Genomic DNA, 17,233 nt, shown 5'->3' with positions numbered 1-17,233 from the left:
CACTAGGCTATTATTTCCCACATCAGATGGTAATACTGAGATATACCATGGGACCAATATACATGGTAATTATATTATACCATAGTACTTTTGTGATAGTGAAACATACATAATATTCCAAAGACACAGTCACTACAAAAAGTACTGATGAAGTACCACAGTACAATGACGGTGCATATCTATCATGGTACTGAAACTCTTATATAAGTGACAATCATTTATCATTTGTTTGTTTGTGAACGGACTGATTTTCATATTCACATACCACGGTATTTCCACTGTCGTTTGACTTTTTCAGTTATACAGGTACTTCAACAACTATGAAGTAGTTTTTCAGTGCATGAACCTAAATGTGAAGTACTAATGAATTTAGCTACATGATAATGCTTAAATGCAAATGCAAAGAGTATGCAACTAGGAGGTCTGCAGTATCAAGATGCTTTTTGACATAGCATGTTCAAATACTGGTATAGTATATCAAGCGCATACATTTGAGAGTATAGTGATAACCAATAGTTAAGTACATGCATTTAGTGCACAGTATGTGAATTGGGCTGAATATTGTGCCTAAATATGGACACAATATTTCACGATATGAAAAATGATCATATCATGAGAAACTGAGACTTGAGACTGAAAACATATTCAAAACATCCTACGCAGTCCAAATAGAGCATTATGGGGACAACTTCAGAGAAACTGAAAGCTAACAGATAGCTTTCCCCCCCTTTTTATCATCATCAGTAGAGCTCATGGGCAAACTAATGATGCAATGAACCCTTTAAATGGCATTTCTGACGAATTATTAGTGAGAATCTCTGACAGATCGGGTGTCTCGAGCAGAGCGACGCAGAGCGAGCACTTAAAGTGTGAATTGATAAAAACAGCAGGTAAGGAGGAATGCAGAGTCATGTTGCCATGGCAACTGCCTGCACATGAAGACAAAGGCTATACCTCTTCATGAGTGAGAAGGCGGTCGGAGGCGATGAGGGCTGACACGCAAACACAAATACATGCTCGCCTGCCAGCGCAGAGTTCATGCGTTTGCCAATCCAGCTCACCGAACAAGACTTTCACACTGTAGTGAGGGTTTGCGGCACACACATTACATTTCTATCAACAGCGTGTATTTCAGATATGTTCAATTTCCAAGCACAAACATCTTTGATGCTTGTGAAGGTGTTAAAAAGTTAGTAAAACTTGCCAAGAACATGTTTAGACCATATTTTACAGTCAAAGCAAAAATAAAAAATTATTCTGCATAAAGACCATATGACATTTTCTGCAATTTGACATTATTTTCGTAAATGAAGCACATTTTTCCCCAAATTGTCATTAATTCATTTATAAATATGAAAACAATATATTATTTAAATGGTAAATTATCGATGCATCATAATATTTGTTGTACTGTTTTTAATCTGATTTAAATGAAAACATTTTTTATAATATAATCCAAATCTAAGGAGAATCATTGAGAATAATATTAATTAAATGAAAATAATTCATTATATAATTCATTGCAGTAATGAGAATTTGGAAAGTAAAAATGTGTCACATTGCAAAAAAATCTTAATGGTCTCAAAATAGGCTTAATATTTTTAAGCAAAATATGACCTTTTCCTTTTGACTTTGAGGTGAGCTTTGATTTGGACATGTTTTCATAAGACTCACAATCTTTAACTAGTCTTCTTAGCTGATTGTTTGAGACTAATATGCATCCATTTATATTCAGTGTAGTCATTGATGAAAATTCAGTGTCAGTTTAACAAAATGTATCGATATGATTAGACTGCACAATCCTGATCTGAAACCAGCTTTTCTCCCAGGAAATATTCAGTTATGTAGTACAGAAGCGACTGAACATTCAGTCAAGCTACAAATACAGTGGCTTGCATACTGAGCAGCTCAGTGGACAGACGGTGGTGAAAGGAGAACACCTCCTCATCTCTCCAGCCTCGCTCTCCCCACCTGAATCTGCCCATTCACCTTCCATCGGGATTAATGATGACAGCCCATGAAATGAGCTCCGGGCCACGGGAGCGTGGAGGTCAGAAACAGCACGAGATCAGATTAAACTCTGACCAGCCAAGCTGATCTACAACCTTCTTCATCTACTCAAACCCACAGCTGAAACATTAAAAGAGATACTGCAGAATTCCTCTCATTTAACCCTTATAAAACATACTGTGGCTGTATTATGACACCTTAATGGTATCATACAGTAGCACTGAGATATACCATGGTGCCGATATACATGGTAATTGTATTGTACCATAGTACTATTTTGGTAGTGAAACACACATGATATTCCAAAGAGAGCCAATATAAAAAGTACTGAGGAAGTAAAATGATACAATGACAGTATATATTTATCAAGGTACTGAAATTCATGTACAATGGTATTTATATAACACAGCAAAGTACTATCGTAGTACTTAGGTCAGTGCCCAAAAACCCATGATATACCATGGTATTCTTTTGTAGGTGAAACATACATGATATCCCAAAGAAAACCATTATAAAAAGCACAGAGGAAGTACTATAGCACGTAGATTACATCATATTTATCATGGTACTGAAATCCATGTATTTGGATTTGTACTAATAAAGTACTTTCAAAATGCCATGGTAGAACCATAGTAAATGTCCAAAAACCCTTAGTAATACCATGGTGCTTTTTATAAGTGATATAATCATTGTTCATTTGTTGTTTGTGAACTGAATTATTTACAGTATGCATTCACTTATCATAGCATTTCCATGGTACTCTACAGTAATTCAAAGAAAAATATACACTTAAAAATGACTTAGCTTTTTTTGGACATATTTTGGACATTTACTACAGAAGTACCATGGTATCTATGGAAATGGACTTTGGCATACCTACTAAACACCATTCAATGTTACAAGGTCTTACTATGCTTTACCATCACTGTACCATGGTACACCACAACAGTACTTTTTTAAGGATAGTTTTATCATGTCCAGAAAGCATGGTATTTTCATGGTACATGTCTAAAAACCATTAAATATAAAAAAAAACTAAAATATTTTTGAACATTTAATGTAACATGATCATTGTTCATTGGTTGTTTGTGAACTGCATTATTCACATATTCATGTACTATGGTATTACCATGGTATTCTAAGGTACTACAGTATATAATACACAAAAAATACCATGGTACTTTCATAGTTTTCTTTTCTTTATACCATGGTATTTTTGGATTCACTTTGGCATACGTATAAAATACTATTTAAAGTACCAAAGTTTTATTATCACATGGTATACTACCACAGTATGTCATGCCATGTTAAAAACATGGTATTTCCATGGTACATGCCTTAAAAACAAACAAAAACAAATCTTCCAAAAAGGGGTACTTTATGTATGTAACATGAACATTGTTCATTCGTTGTTTGTTATTTATATATTCAAGTACTACGGTATTACCATACTAGATACTTCAAAGAAAAAACAATATATAATACACTATGTACACAATATACATTATAAAAAAAGTACAATGGTACTACCATTTTTTTTGGTCATCACTTTGCCATACATACTAAATACCATTCAAAAACCAAACATGGTATAGCACCACAGTACATATTTTACCATGCCAAAAAACAATGACAAATGTAGTAGCATGTTCAAAAACAAAACACATTGTAATTTTTCATTGGTAAACTATCAATAATGTTTAATCTTCCACAGTTTCACATACTAACAGACTTCTACAGCTGTGAAAACACACATCCGTTTACGAACTCAACAGCAGATCGGCTCCGGGAACAGTATTATTTGTTTGGGAGCGCGTGGTGAAAATGCTGTGGGATTTGGAGGCATTATGTACGATCAGAGCGACAGGCAGGTGGGGATCAGATGTGCTTGCAGAACTAAAGGGATTAGTGACCACTACAGAACAGATCTGTTTGATGTTGACACTGTCTCCCAGAGCCGCCACAGACACCGAGACCTTCTCACTTCACACACGGACAACACAATGAAGCCAAAATACATGCCGAAAACGTGAATGTGAGTGCAGCTGGCCTGTGCAAACTCACTGATATTATGCTACAATCTTTCAAGTAGTTGCTAGGTGCTGGTTCTTAAGTCTCTGATTTGGGTGCCTCCTTCAGTGCACGTCTGTGGGATTTTTTCACCTGTTTTAATATCCAGCAGGTGAAAATGGTGCATCTGACTGCAAATTGAACTTTAACACTTAGTTTTCGAGGTCTGAACCCATTACTAAGTATTATGGAGTGTTCAAGTCATGTCGGAATAATGATATTTATGGGCTGAATGCACATGAACGTACCACAAATGTGGAAAACTCTTTCTTGTGCGTCAGTGAGAAAATATGTTGGATACAATGAATGCAGCTTCTGTCTTGACAGTAACTTTGTTGAAATGAATGAAAATATTTTTTTCTCTTTTATAATAAAACTAGGTTTCATGTACAAAATACAGCAGTATTGTACAACTATAATAGATTATATAACAATTCGATTCACAGGACCTTCATAAATTAAATAAAAACAACAAAAAAGCAAAATCACACTGACTCTACAGAAGTAGAGTTTTAAAATCTTGAATTTTTTGTCAAATAAATAAATAAATCAATCAATAAATAAAGGTACATCTGCCTTTTGCGCCGACCAAATGTGACCCTGGACCACAAAACCAATCATAAGGGTCAATTTTTCAAAATTGAGATTTATACATCATTTGAAAGCTTTCCATTGATGTATGGTTTGTTAGGATAGGACAATATTTGGCCGAGATACAACTATTTGAAAATCTGGAATTCGAGGGTGCAAAAAAATCTAAACATTGAGAAAATCGCCTTTAAAGTTGTCCAAATGAAGTTCTTAGCAATGCATATTACTAATCAAAAACGAAGTTTTGATATATTTACGGTAGGAAATTTACAAAATATCTTCATGGAACATGATCTTTACTTAATACCCTAATGATTTTTGGCATAAAAGAAAAATCTATAATTTTGACCCATACAATGTTTTTTTGGCTATTGTTACAAATATACCCCAGCGACTTAAAACTGGTTTTGTGGTCCAGGGTCACAAATGACTTTTATACACCCTACATCTTAATTACAACTTCCCAGCTTGTAAACATGAATGTCCCAGGAAGACTTGAATGCTCTATTAGCAATAGTATTAGTAAATTTCGGTCCACAATCTTAAAAATAAAGGATCTTACTATAGGTTCAGTAATGGATCTTGATGTTTAGGTTTTTCAGATCACAGTTTTGTTTTCTGGGTTCTTTGAATCACAAGAACATTTACTAAATCTTCAATATTCACTACAGCATCAGATGCTTACATTTTTTTAGTTTTAAAAGTAAGGACCAGACTCCAGCATTTAGTCTTGAATGTGTGAAATCTTCCAGCAGGCCTGGACTCTGGACCAGCGTAATAAGAGAAGATATCTGGATGTTGTAGCTGGAGGATAAACCGGTAGAAATGATCCCTTATCTGGAAGACTGTGATAGGGTTCCCGGCGGTTTGGGATGCATCCAAACTGCTTGAGCATAAGTGGATTTAAAGCTCAGTGTGTCAGTATGACGTACTCTGGTGCAATTGCTCTTTAAAACGGGGTTTGTGGAGTAAACATCAGCTGTCCTTACTGCAGAGCTAAATTAGGAGTGTATTTACGTAATTCTGCTCAGTTACACCACATGATATGATTGGACTTTATAATTGCTTTCACTTCAATACATTCTATAATGCTATACATATAAGTAGTTAATGCACATTCAAAAACAGAAATGTACTGAAACTCTGAATCATATATATTCACTTGTGAATGTCCGTAACTGATTTGTTAGTCATTATCCATTAAGACCAAAAATGGTCTTTGGTTTGGGTCTTGATATATGTTATCATACACAACTAATTCCAACAAGCTAAAGGTGATCAATACTTCAAGCACAGGTCAAGCAAGTATTTTTATGACTTCCCAGACCACTGTACATTTACTTTTATTAATTTTGCAAATGCTTTTATCCAAAGAAATGTGCAAATCCACAGATTTTGTCAGTTCATGCATGTTCTGGGAATCAAACCTGAGATTTCACCATTGCCAGCGCCATGATCTACCACCTAAATATCTGGTTCTTGGATCAACACATCATGATCTGGACCTCGAGTGGTCTAGTTTGGTTGTGGCTCTAGTCTGGCCTTCTGGCATTCACAAATGTCATTATTAAAGGATGAACGTCCCATTTAACAAAAAGAGAAGTTTGACTTCATATGATACCTACCATTCAAAAGTTTGGGGTCAGTAAGATTTTTTTGAGAGAAATTAATATTTTTATTGGATGCATTAAAGTGATCAAAAGTGAAAGTAAAGACATTTAAAATCTCTTTCAAATAAATGCTGTTCTTTAGAACTTTCTATACATCAGTGAATCCTAAGATATAAAAAATATCACAGTTTCCACACAAATATTCGGCAGCACAACTGTTTTAAACATTGGTAATAATCAGAAATGTTTCTAGAGCAGCAAATCAGTATATTAGAACAATTTCTGAAGACTGGAGTAATGATTCTGAAAATTCAGCTTTGATCACAGAAATAAATTAAATTTTTATATATATTTTCACACAGAAAACAGTTCTTTTAAATTTTAATAATATTTCACAATATTACTGTTTTTACTGTATTTTTCATCAAATTAATGCAGCCTTGGTAAGCATAAACATTAAAAAGAAATCTTACAGACCACATACTTTTAATTTTTAAACAGCAAAAAATTCCAAAGGAATGCTATTGGAATTTCTATCATGGTTTGGATACAGTCCTATTGGAATCAAACCAAAATCTTCCGGAAAAATAAAAATAAAATATATATATATATATATATATATAAAATCAGGAATGGGATGATGCTTGATTCTTAGTGGATTCTTGTTTGATTCCATTAGAATTCATTCTAAATTATGATAGAATTTTCGGTCATGGGGTTCTTGTATATAAGCTTCCCAGCTGGGGATTCACAAACAGACAGGTACCTGTATGCTAGTCCTAGTGTTAGTGGAGAGCACTTTCACCCTCTTAAAACATGAAAACAGAGAAGCGTGACAGAGAGGACTGGGTCCCGCTTTAGAGGACAGACAGCGAGTGTCGGCTTCTTTTCTCTGAATGTAAATTACTGCTTCACCTGTCACTCAAAATCAACCAAGGACATCATGAGAGAGAAAGAACGCATGAAAGAAACACACCTTCCCTCCAGCCTCACTCAGCATGATGGTTTTAAGTATTTTATTAAGCATAAAGGAAAGAGGAGGAAGGAGGAAAGAGAGTCTTTGAAACATGATAGGGCTCCCACAGGGCCCCACAATCACACATTCTCACACATTCGAGTGGATGCAATCATTCCACGTATATAATCACTGCAGCCGGGCAGATTTCTTAATGCTGCTCTAATACAGTGATGACAAATCACATATTTACAATCTTCAGTGCTTCAGAGTTAACTAGAACTTGACTGGCATTTTACAATGTGTGAGAGCATTTGCATTCACACGCAGAAAATCCCTGAATGAGTTGATTTGCTTGTCAACTTGCTGGCAAGATATGGAAGACTTGAGACACTGTTTGTGCATAAAATATGCCAAAAGATATGTAAAGACCCTGTGAAATGGTTTCACGAACACAATATTTCTTCTTGTTTTATACTTCATATTGAAACAGCAAAAGCAACATTTGAGCATTTACAAGGACATTAACACCTATATTAACTGGAGAAACAAGATATTCAGTTTTTTAAGAGGTCATGTGTATTATGCATAATAAACCTGTTTTTCCTGTGGGAACTACTGACATCTGACCGACAGAAATAACTCAGTATAATAATAAGTCCATCACTGAAACTCCTTCCAGCACAACCCAAATTATTCACACGCACCATTTGCTCTTTCTGTAAGCGCTCCCACAAATGAGGAGATTTAGAGAAGGCTCATGGATACAGCAGCCACATCTGAGAAACAGAGAGAGTGTTATCATGCACAGGAAGAAATCTCAAATCCAATCGGTCAGAAAATAAATATAAAAATATTCCAAATATATTTCGTCAAATTAAACTTACAGAAGCTGATTGGAAAGAAAAAGTTTGGTATCAGGTGGTGATAAATATATATACAGTGGGTACGGAAAGTATTCGCAAATGGCTGCAATATAACAAAGAGTGAAAAATTGAAGGGGGTCTGAATACTTTCCGTACCCACTGTATATATACAAACACACAATATAATATAAAAAAATATATAATATAAATATATAATATAACATAATATAAAAGTTTATTTGATATATACTTATTAATTTAAATATAAATTGTTTATTTGTCTTCAGGCAATATTATATCCTAGATTTTTATTACAACATATTTAATATATTTAATTTTATATGGGGAGATTTAATTTTATATGAAATCTGAATTATATTGGAAATATTTTACCATGCCATTTTTAAACTATGAAAATACATACTAAAAATATAAATTAAATACTTTTTTTAATACAAAAATTGAAGATTTGAACATACTCCAACATACTTGTCCGACATACTTCATTAAAATAACAAATTCATTAATAAAAATAAATAAGTAATTAAATTACATATACAATAACATAAAGACAAATTAAATACAAATAAATACACTAATACATTAATAATGAAATTAAATACATAATAAAATAAATCATTTGACAGTATATCATTTCCATGTTATTTTTTCAAAGGTTAGCGCCAACAGTGCTCTACACGACTCTATATATAAATATATCTCCATCTCTCAGTTTTAGCGTCAATATGTAGCCCTGCTCCCTCATTAGGCTCCATGTGAAGTATGTGTGTGGCGTAATGGAGAGTTGGGCATCAGTCGGAGGCAGGCTGAGTTTGATCCCTCTCTCTCATGCTGGCCAATTACCCAGCATTCCTTTAATTCTCCTCCTGAAGCTCCATATATCCCTCCCGTCCGTCTGTCATCCAGCTGTCCCCATACAGCACCAATTACAAACTCCTCTTATGGATTTAGACGAGACTATTTTTGACTTCTGCTGTGGGAGGACACACACTCCAGACTGGAGACATCTCGAGTGACGTTTTCCCGTCCATCAGCGAACACATCTCTGAGAGGCCGAAGACTAGCCGGTTGTGTTCTGATGGATTCATGCGTTTGAGGGACTAACTAACTAAAATAACAATATGATCAGACACTTTTAATGACGACACTGTATGAATCACATTAGCGTTTTTAAATGACATGTATTCAAATTTAGCATGCTAACATGTATGCAACATGCATGTAAGCAAAAGTGAGCTGATGTATATGCAATGCAACAAAAACATAAAAGTTAACAGCCCGATAAATTGACAGTAACTTTAAACATAATACAACGAAATAATTAATAAATAACTAAATTATAAAACTCAAAATTATAAAACAGAATATATATGAATGAATATATGATTAAATAATACCCAATGAACTGCATAGCCCAGTGTTGTTTTTGTTTACTAAAACTATTACAATTATTTTCAGTAACTGAAATTAAGCTGAAATAAAATATAAATATTTGATGCAAAAACTTTAACTAAAAAAGTTACTTTGGCAATTAATTTAAATAAATGCAAACAAATGCACAGTTGAAGTGCTAAAATGGAAATAAATGTAAATTAAAGCTAAATATAAATATTAAAAACTAATACAAAAGCACATACAAATAGTAAAACTTAATCTAAATAAATGAATATATGAATGAATGACACCCTAGAAACCACACAGAACAGTGTTATAATTGTTAATTGCAATTACAATTGTTTTCAGTAATTGATACAAAGCTGAAATAAAATCTAAATATTAGATGAAAAACTACAAAAAAAATTAACTGAAATAAAAGTTGAATTGAAAAGTTGAAAAACTAAAATGACTGAAGTAAAAAGCTGAAGTGCTAAAATGACTTTAACTGAAATAAAGGTTAATTAAAGCTAAATACATATATATATATAAAAAAGTAAAACTAATACAAAAACACAAAAATAGTAAAACTTAATCTAAATAAATGAATATATGAATAACACCTTAGAAACCACACAGAACAGCGTTATTAATGTTAATTGAAATTAAAATTGCTTTCAGTAAGTGATCTGTAGTCTGTAGTCAGATCATGTATAGTACGTGCAAAGTGTATGTTAGGAAGTCTATGTCGGATGGCAGCTCACATTCATGAGATGTGGAAATGTCACAGCGATCTTCCAAATCGACTGGGAAGGAAGCGAAGGGGGGCGCAGGGAAGACGATGTTTTCCACTGCAACACTAAACAAGGTTAGCCGAGAGACTCGCTGGCATCCATCCAGCGATAGGTAACCATGGAAATGAATATTAGCTCGATCTGAGGAGACGCAAATCGTTCTTGGAAGTGCATGTGCACCCACAAATGATGGAGGTGGATCGGTTCAGTGTCATTAGGGTGCTTTCTAAGGCTGCATCACTAAATATATATATATTTAGTGATGCAGCCTTAGAAAGTGCCTACTGATGCCTACTGTTAGTGTAGACATCAACTGGTAATGCAAGTTTTTTAAATGTCCAATATGTAACTGATAATCAAAAACCATTTTTAATTCACATTTTAATTCTACATTTTTATTACATAAATTGTTACTGCAAAGTATGCAAAGTATTTTTTGCCCAAATTTCACCCAAAAATGAAAATCTGTTAATGTACTCATCCTCAGGCCATACGAGATGAATGTGACTTTTTCTTGAATACAACAGTAAAGAAGGTTTTTAGCTGAAACTATGGTCCTTGGTGATTCATTTAATGCAAGTCAGCTGCTGCCCATTTTTGAGAATGAAAAAAAGCATATCAAGGAACACAAAATTAATACCCGTAGCTCTTAAGGATATATTGAGATCTTATGAAACGAAACGATCGGTCTGTGCAAAAAACTGAACATTATTTACAACATTATTACCTGTAATCAAGAGCCTCAGCCAAACAGGGAAATCCGATTCTTTTCCGCAAACTGGTTCTTTCGGACAGTTCGTTTCAATGAACTGGTTCAATTCACTAGTTCGTTTACATAATCACACAATGACGTAACATATACACAACTACTTATTAAAGCACCAAATAATGATGTGAAAGGTGGATGTTTTACGTGTCTAAAGCATATAAAGTGAATAAACTAGTCTTGTGACTGTTGGATTGAGTTGAATGAGTTCAATCATCACAGGATCAGATACAGCGCTATTTTGGCTCAATTGGAGTCGGAGTCACTGTCAGGCATCTGAAAGTGAGTTTTGACTGAGTAACTTGTAGATCTGTGCTGCTCGAGCCACGAACTGTTTCAGACGATTCAGTCCGATTTGATGAACTGGTTGAACAATTGGTTCAAAAGAATGATTCGTTGATGAACCGGACATCACTCCGGACTGTTTGCCTGAGGCTCTGGATTACAGGTAATAATGTTCAGTTTCTTGCACAGACCGTTTATTTCGCTTCATAAGACCTCAATATATCATCAGGAGCCAGGAGTATTAATTTTGTGTTCCTTGATATGCTTGTTTTATTCTCAAAGACGGGTAGCCGCTGACTTGCATTTTATGAATCACTAAGGACTGCGGTTTCAGCTAAAAATCTTCTTTACTCTTCGACTGAAGGAAAAAGTCACCTACATCTTGGATGGCCTGAGGGTGAAATTTCATTTTTAGGTGAACTATCCTTTTAATAAATACTATAATATAGAATAATACAAACATAACACTGGCATATAGCAGCACCCTGGAATGCATCATGGCTGTGAGTTTTGCACAAACAAGTACATTTTCTCCAGAAAATTGCTAGTTTATTGCTGTTGTCAAGATCCACCTGAAGGCACATGGTGGATCAAGCTGACTTCAGGTTTTATTAAATTGGCCCAGTTCAGTCCTGAATCGCAACAGCTCACATCCTCAGACCACAACATGCTCTCCAAAACCCTTCAGACGTCCTAATGCTACTTGCAAGCAAACAGGAAACTTGTTTTGGACCCAGAAACCCAATATGATTTGACAACAACAGTCTAATGCAACTCGACTTTCTTCAAACTGGCATTTCTGGACTGGTTTGCTAGATTTCTATCAGATGGAGGAAGAGGCCAAGAGAGAAGTGTGGGTGTTTGTCATAAAGTATTGTTACAGAGCCCTACAGTAATTAGATTTGGGCTACGTAGAGCTTTAAATGACATCTGCGTGTTACACAACTGTATCAAACACTTTTTGTGCTGCTGTTGTAATGATGAGAGTGAATCATATCATATGACCTTGAAATGGAAAAGGTTCAACTCATTTGCTGGAGCCTCTTGATTAGTCGCTTTGTGGAGAGCAGTGAGAAATAAAGCTGGATGGAGCTGGAAACACCCATACGCAAGCACTTCCTACATAGCCACCAGAGCAGATTCTGAGCACATTAAAGGTGGAATTGGTGAAAAAAAACCCTGTCCAGGTCACATTTCACCCAAAAAATAAAGATAATAGTAATAATATTATATTTTCCCCTAAAATAATAATAATAAATATAAATAAAATATAATTTACAAATAATAATATTTGTAATTTTGTGTTTAATGTGTTGTTGTATTGTGTGTGTGATTTTTTTTTTACTAATGGACCTTGAGTCTGTAAATAAAACTTGAAGAAGAATATTTCATTCAAACATAAATCAATCAATCAATAAATAAATCAATAAATAAAGTATACATCATTATCCCTAAAACCAATCAATCATTTTCTTCAAGCTATATATATATAAAAAAAAAAAACATATGACCAGACTCTTGGTTACCCATTCATATTTCAACACCTAGATAAAAAAAGTTTGTCAAGACAAACTTTGAAGTTGGCTTGAGAAAGCCAGACCAGAAAGTTTTAAAAAGTTTTAAAAGCTTGAAGTTTAAAGGTTAGGTTTACAGTAGTTGGAAGTTTAAAGTAGTGTTAAAGATTAAAGTTTGAACGTTTTGAAGGCAGTACAATCTATTAGAAAAACAGATTATAGATAAATTTTATATATATATTTGTTGTTCTGTCTTTAATTTATGCCAAAAAAGGTCCTAAAAACTGACTTTTCTTTTTCTTTAAGTAAATAAATAAATACATTCACCACCCACAAACCAGCTACCATATTCCAAAAACCAGCTAAAATCCTTACCAACAGAGCTGAAAAATGTTGACATTCCCATTACTCAAGAGCTGATAGATTTTACTCCAGCGTCATAACGCCACTTCCTGTGCGGCACGTGAATGGAAGCACTACATCGCAGTGATGCCATTTATTATTTAGCCTTCACTTGTTTATTCACAGTCCTTGTAGACCACCTCGTTATTTCACTCTCTAGCCATCTTATTTCCACTCTATTCAGTTTGAAATGAGTCTCCTGCACTCTTAAGCAAACGCACACACTCGTCTTGGCCTTGATGGTGAGCAATGCAGTCGGTCACTCCATGCGACAGCGGTAACTATAGCGATAACACCGAGGAGAACTGCAAAGCATCTCTCCTACATGCTCGCACCTACAGCCACTGCAGTTCTGTAAACACACCAGAAATTAAATCACAAAAATATGTCCAGGGCAAATTTCACCCCAAAACCACAGGAAAAAACAAGAAATTATATTTTGCATAAATGAAACAAAGTCTATTTTAAGGACATTATGATTTTTTGTGGCATTATTTTCATGACAATTAAGCCAAAAATTCTCCCCAAAATAGTCATTGTCTTAACACATTCAGACATTAACTATATTCTCACTGACTCACATTACTGTAATACTGTATTTTTTTTACTGTATTAGATGAAAAAAAATGCTGCTAATTTGCATTAAAAAAAAAGACACTGCAACAAATACAATAATGACCAAAATTTTACAATTTAAATAATGTAACATATGGATAAATATAGCATTGTATAATTACAGTAATGATATTTTTGTCACATAACAATGAGAATTTAGTGCAGAAATGTGCTGCTTTTTTTTGATTTTGGGGTGAAAAAAACAAAACAAAACAACATTTCTCACATTACAGTGGCCAGTCTGTCCATAAGCTTCTTCACAAAATGACAAAAATCTACAATTTCCACTAGAATAAAAAAAAAATCTATGGATCATACATCATACGGATAAATGTATCAATGTGTAATTACAGTAATGATGCTTTTGTCACATAACATTCATGAGAATTTAGTGCAGAAATGTGCTCCAGTTTTCTGCAGGTTTTGAAAATAAATAAAATAAAATAAATTTAAATTACTCACATTACAGTGGCCAGTCTGTCCACAGGCTTCTTAACAAAACGACAAATATCTACAGTTTCTATTAGAATTGTATTAAATGTTTTAAGGTTGACACAATTACCTCTGAATTAGTATTCATTACTATCACCTTTACTGTAGGGCTCGTTTTTAATTAAAATACTTTTTTCCTTTCAAAGCCATTAGCCATTTGACATGTGGAGTATGTGAGAGTGTGCCGTCCTGTTGCTGAAACTAATCACATCATTCATTCATCAATCACATTTAGACACTCACTACAGAAGCCCCAAAACATATTTTGACACTATAAAAATGTCAGAATGTAACTGTCTGCAATATATAGAAAATGTCAAACGAATGCTGCAGGACTGTTTCTCTCATTTCTTCTGTTAATCAGCTAATGATTTAGTGTCAGGTCACAGCAGAGGAACCACAGGTGAAGAGAATCAACCACAAACAAACTGGAAGTGCTTTATATCTAACGCAGTGACATTCATACAGTTTAAGCGGTTCATTGCTTATTAAACACCTCCTGTCTCCTGTGACGCATTAGGAGAATCTCTGCTGAAACAGAGGCCGCTCATGGCCTTAACTAAACATTATTAAAGACCTTCAGCGACATAAAACACTGCAGCGTGAGAATGAGAGAGAGACAAAAGAGAAAGTGGACAGTCATTAACCTCTCGATGAAGAGAATCAGAGCGAGTGAGGACAATACAGATAAAAAGACAGACATTTGGACCCAGAGGGACCTAAACAAAGACATCAAATCAGTCTTACTGAACTCTGACATTACGATTTTATCACATCCACAATACCAAAACCTCTCTCCATATCATCTATCTTCCCTTGAAATATATATTTCAGACCATTTCTGCTATAAATGTGAGGGTTTAATGAGGACTTTCTCAGTTAAGATACCGTTGACATGATGTTAAATGTCTGTTTTGCCATTCAGGACAGTTTGCGCAATTTCAACTGGAACAAAGTCTCTTGCGAATAATTAACAGAGCGGCATCCCATGAATATGCCTGAGCGGATGACGCGGATGCATCTGGAGGACGGATGCCTTTCATCTTAGCGTAGTGGGACAGTGAGATGCTCGCCTAAATCTCCTGATAATCCGCCTCAGCTTGTAATGAAAGGGATAAATCAGGACCCTGGACAGCGCCAGGCAGGACTGACTGATATTGCTGCTGCCTGGCTGGATTCAGCACCATGGACAGCTCCACATCCACACGCCTGGATTGGACTCTGGGTTTGGGTTTATAGGGCATTATACGGACCTAAAAGGTACAAATCTGTGACATCAAATCAGTCTTACTGAACTCTGACATTACGATTTTATCACATCCACAATACCAAAACCTCTCTCCATATCATCTATCTTCCCTTGAAATATATATTTCAGACCATTTCTGCTATAAATGTGAGGGTTTAATGAGGACTTTCTCAGTTAAGATACCGTTGACATGATGTTAAATGTCTGTTTTGCCATTCAGGACAGTTTGCGCAATTTCAATTCAAATAAATGCTGTTCTTTTGAACTTTCTATTCAGCAAAGAATCTTTAAAAATCATGATTTCCAGAAAAATAACAAGCAGCACAACTGTTTTCAACATTGATAATAATCAGAAATGTGTCTTGAGCAGCAAATCCGCATATTATAATGATTTCATGTGACACTGAAGACTGGAGTAATGATGCTGGAAATTCAACTTTGATCACAGCAATAAATTACATTTTTAAAACATATTCAAATATAAAACATATATTTAAAATTGGAAAAAATATTTCAGAATATTTCTGCATTTTTTATCAAATAAATGCATCCTTGATGAGCATAAGAGAACTCTTTCAAAACCGTTAAACTTTTGAACAGTAGTAAAAAAACAACAATTGCGATCCAAAGAAATTCTTCACTATGTGTTAGTTAAAGCCCAAAAAGCCTCCATATGTTTTCTTAAAACACTGTCTAGATTGACAGCTCACCAGGTTTTGGAACAGAGTTACAGGCCTTCATAAGACGCACCGACTGCATCACTGCATGACAACTGAATTAATCATCAGAGTTCACACTGTAAAACAGTGACTGATCGTCCCTGTGTCACTGTACAATCCGCACAGCCGCAGCACCAGGGATCGCGCTGACAAATCACACAATAAGCTCTTATCTTTGAAAGACTTACCCACAGCCCTTCTCAGAGCTGCATCCTCTGTCTATCGCTGCCATCCTCAAATTTATCACCCTGTTGATAAGCATCAAATGCTGCTTCACAGAGGAAGGTCAAGTGATGAAAAGAGAAACATAATCACTAAAACTAGATTTTTTGCATTTTATAAGCAAAAACAATGATCACTGGAATGACGCTAGGATGGTTGCCAGGGTGTTGCTTTGCAGTTGCAATGAGTTCTAATCGCTATTTTGTTGCTAGGGTTAAATAGATTATAAATATACAAATATATTTTTAACCAAAACAAATGCACATAGACTAGTCCAACTTAACTGAGTGAAATTTAAAATGTAAGAGCTGTATGAGCAGTAGGAGGGGAGCAACAAACCTCTGTTAAGTCCCCTGAGCGAAAAGCCATAATTATTAATTACAGTGACAGCGATGAAGATTTATGTCATGCCAACCTAATAGATGAAATTACAGCACACTAAAAGTCACACATCGGTGAACACTAGCTCAGCAACAGGTCAGGACTCTCTACTGGAGTCCATCAAGTCACTAAAAGAAATGAAAGGCATCCGTCCTCCAGATGCATCTGCGTCATCCGCTCAGGCATATTCATGGGATGCCGCTCTGTTAATTATTCGGAAGAGACTTTGTTCCAGGCTTGATGGATAAAGAATTTATATAGAAGAGTGTACATGCTGATAAAAGATCAAAATTAGGA

General features: G+C 34.9%; 1 protein-coding gene across 1 annotated transcript in view; it reads right to left on the bottom strand.

The window, feature by feature from the left end:
- Positions 1-17,233, bottom strand: part of LOC107696391 (solute carrier family 12 member 5-like) — a 96,437-nt gene that overhangs the window by 77,295 nt on the left and 1,909 nt on the right. The window lies entirely within an intron of this gene.

Source organism: Sinocyclocheilus anshuiensis, unplaced genomic scaffold, assembly GCF_001515605.1.
Source record: "Sinocyclocheilus anshuiensis isolate Anshui unplaced genomic scaffold, SAMN03320099.WGS_v1.1 scaffold522, whole genome shotgun sequence".
Classification (NCBI taxonomy): domain Eukaryota; kingdom Metazoa; phylum Chordata; class Actinopteri; order Cypriniformes; family Cyprinidae; genus Sinocyclocheilus; species Sinocyclocheilus anshuiensis.
Note: the sequence above shows the minus strand (reverse complement) of the source record. Positions and strands in the feature narration are given on the sequence as shown.